Raw genomic sequence first — 4,074 nt, 5'->3', positions numbered from 1 at the left:
CTGGGGAGAGGGAGGTCTGGGCCTCCCTTCTGAAGCTGCTGCCCCCGCGACCCGACCCCGGATAGGCGGAAGAAAATGGATGGATGGATGGATGGATGTTGGCAAAAACTGTCATGAACAGCTGGGTGTTTTTTAATTAAACTCTCAGGAAGTGATCACTGGATGCCTGTCTACAACCGATTAAGTTTTGGTGTCAACTCGATTCAAGATGATCGCCACAGATGACTGACCTCAGCGAACACAAAATCAACTCTAACTTGGTCAGTTGTTGAGCTAAAGGCCCAGTCACACTAGACAACTTATGAACATTTTAAAGACATCTACACTGAAGATGGAATTGAAAAAATCAACAGGAAGCTTCTTTTCGGCGTGTACGTAATGTACTTCGAACAAAATTTAGACATAAAAAATGTTTACATAAGTTGTCTAGTGTGACAGGGCTTTAAGCCTGGTGTGGTAATGATATAACCCTTTGTAGGTTAGAGAAAATACATCATGACTTCAAACTTGTGCACCCGATAAAGTTTTTCAGTCATGTTGTCAGTTAATCAATCCACTCAGAAAAATAAATTTACAGTTCAAATAAATTCTTAAAAATCCCATATTATTAAGACATTCACACACTACAAATGTATTGTTTTGCTGTATTAAGCAAGGCAAGAAGGTTAAAGGGAAATCTGACTGGTTGAAACATTAAACATTCATCGATTATCTTTACCTGCTTCTTCCTTTCAGGATCACAGGTCGCCACTAGTGCCCAGGGATGGGGTACACACTGGACAGGTCACAAGTCCATGACAGGACCACACATAGAGAGAAACAACCATTCACTCTCTCACTCACACCTAGGGGCATTTTAGAGTTACCATTTAATCTAACAGTCATGTTTTTGGTCTGTGGGAGGAAACCAGAGCACCCGAAGGAAACTTATGAAGAAAACATGCAAACTCTACTCAGAAAGGTCCTGGGCTTGGATTAAATCTGACAACCTTCTTGATGCGAAGCAACAGCCCTACCAACTGAGCAGTGGTCTCTGGGGCCACGTGTGGCTCTTTGGTCCCTCTGCAGTGGCTCTTTGAAAATGTGACCAAACTTAACAGAATATATTTGTTTGTTTGTTTGTTTGTTTGTTTGTTTGTTTGTTTTTATACCCACAACAGAAATCAATTTGTATGCAAACGTGATCAATACTAATATTACAAAAGTAAAACCTGTTAGCTCATGCTAGCCTGTTGTTTACTTAAATAATCCAACTTCTTTCTATGGTCTTTCTCTCAAATCCATCAGAATTACCTTTGAATAATTTGAAGACTACACAATAATAATTAGAAAAAATGCCTGAATAATTCAGCTGTACTTATTTTTATGAAATTCTGTATAAACTATATTGAGTATTTTTCTTGTTTAAATGAATGTGGTCTTTTTATTTGTCCTGATGTGTATTTTAATAATAAATAAAATAAAAAAAAATTTTTTTTTAGTTTTATAAGGTCACCTCCACTGACCGTAAAGGTTCCCAAAAAGGCCTTGAAAAGGCCAGCGAACCACTAGTTGATAATCACAGTTGTAGCTTGTTTTGCGGCTCCGTACACATTTTATTAGTGAATTGAGGAGCAGAAATGGCTCTTTTGATCGTAAAGGTTGCAGACCCCTGCCCTAAGCACTAAAGCACTAATAGGGGAACTAATTTCCTGATTAGTGCTTTAGGGCTTTTGCTAATTTCTTAATTCATTAGTGGATTAGCACTTGCTAAATTTATGGGCTAAATTTATAAGCACTAATTCAAACTTTTTTGCTTTTGACCCACAAAATAACAGTTGCAGACACTCATAACCCCATACATTACTTGTTTATGTATGCAAACTTTGCTAATAACAGTTAAACATGGGAATAATGACTATAAACAAACCTGGTAACTTTGATGCAAATTTTTATTCATTTATGATTATTAAAAAATTGCAATAATCATGATGAAAATATTCCAGTAGCATTTTTTTGCATTTAAATTAAATTGAACATTTAAATTGTCATCTGAAATTATCTGGGGGCACTCACTTGATGTTTTGTGACCCACAAAGAGGTCCTGACCCCAACTCTGGGAACCACTACACTGAATGAAATATTAACAATATTTTGCACACAGAAAATATTGTCTCATGTTGATTCTGAGGGATGTTCCATGGGACAGCTGGGTTTTTAGTGCTTTAATTAGCTTTTGCTAATTAGTTAGTGTTAGTGCTTTAGAAATAGGGGTCCTAAATATTAAAGTTAGTGCTTTAGAAATAGGGGTCCTAAATATTAAAGTTAGTGCTTTAGGGTTAGCGCAACAAATTTTTAGATTAGTGCTGCCCACCACTGTAACTTAAGTATTTTTGCACTCTCAGGCCAAAAATTGCAAATAAGAAACTGTTCTTAATGTTTTGCCTGTTGAAATAAAGGTTAAATAAAAAAACTGAGCCACCATGCTGCCCCAACATTTGATTTTATTCTCTAAATATTCACTTTAACTATAAAAATGAGCTTGTAAAAATACTGTAGGCCAGGACTATTCAGCTGGCAGCCTGTGGGTCACACTTGACCTGCGGGTCACTCTTACCTCCCACACACACAAAAAAGCAAACAAATAAAAAAAACTGTTAGTTTAAAATCAATTGTGAATTTTAAATCTCTGATTCAATGCAACAAAATGAATTTAAAAAGCAAAAATGTAATAACACTTGTTCTTTTATATGATAAAGTTTTTCATCTACACACACTCACAAACACCTGTGCCCAGCTCCTGAGCTGTTGGTTTTAAATATGGTTATGGTGAGTGGGGATGGATGAACCTATATGAGTGGGTTCCTCGTAAGTGGGCACATTGCTCTCCCCGAAACGACACTGAGCTTTAAAGAAACCTTCGCGTTCCTTTACAATTTTTTACTGTAGCTCTGAAAAGACAGTGGCATCCAGTTATGTTCTTTGCAACACACCACATCTTCAGAGCAAAAACTTGTAAACAGGAGCCCTTGAGAAACAGAGTGAGAATATTATCAGGCGTGGTGGGTGTCTGGATCAGCTGCAGCCATATGAACAACAAAAGGCAACAAATAGCCCTCATATTGCTTATTTTCAAAACAAAAGCACCTGTTCACAGCTGATATAGAATGTGAGCTAAAATCCTTGAGCTCAATCGATCCCTCTCTGGGTTCCAAAGGTAGAAATATTAAACGACCCTTCTCTGGGACTTCTAGTGCTAGAGGCTCATCCACCATGATTTTGCATGTAAACCGGCCGTTCCTGCAGCTCAAGACGCGTTCGGTATGAATGTAGCATCAGATATGTAAATCTAGTGGAGCCAGGTCCAGTAGGACTTTAAGGGCTGCCGTATTGTTGTGATGGAACCTGTGATGCTCAGGCAGGCCATTTGTTGCACATGAATAAACATCACTCTGGCCACCCCAACATGTTCTTATGAGTGAAAAGAATCAATTCTGTCTTGTTTGGATTGACCAAAAGGTCCTGTTCTCTGCACCATCTGGATACAATATTTAGTCCCTGCTGCATTAGGTTACATACAGTGCCCAGGCTGAAACCTTATATAAGAATGACCAAGTTATGTGCGTATGTTCAACTCAGTAGAGTGTTGACAATCAGGAGCCAACACAGGGGGAGATTACGCCTCCCTGTGGACAGTCCCGTATGAGGGTAATGTTTATAAAATAGTTCCCCAGAGATGAAGATGATTTTCTTGTCCGAACATTGAAATAGAGACAATTTGTAGTTGTTTCATCCACATCTTTGCTGGCAAGTGTTTTGGTAATAGAAAAAAAATTACTGAGGTTCCATTTAGAGTTGACAGTATTGAGATTTATAGAGTTAGTGAGGTGGAGTTTCTGGGTGTCGTCATTGATGAAAAGCTGACGTGGAAATCTCATATAAGTTACTTAAAAATAGCTAAACCTGTTGCACTGCTGTATGAAGTAAAAGTTATTAAATGATAAAGCTCTGTATATAAATATTTACATTTAAGACAATGGAACATGTTAATTAATTTGTTGAAAAAAATGACGTATGATATGTGTGTGTTGACAT

This window comes from Austrofundulus limnaeus, unplaced genomic scaffold (genome assembly GCF_001266775.1).
Source record: "Austrofundulus limnaeus strain Quisiro unplaced genomic scaffold, Austrofundulus_limnaeus-1.0 Scaffold264, whole genome shotgun sequence".
Classification (NCBI taxonomy): domain Eukaryota; kingdom Metazoa; phylum Chordata; class Actinopteri; order Cyprinodontiformes; family Rivulidae; genus Austrofundulus; species Austrofundulus limnaeus.
This window is presented reverse-complemented; position numbering follows the sequence as displayed.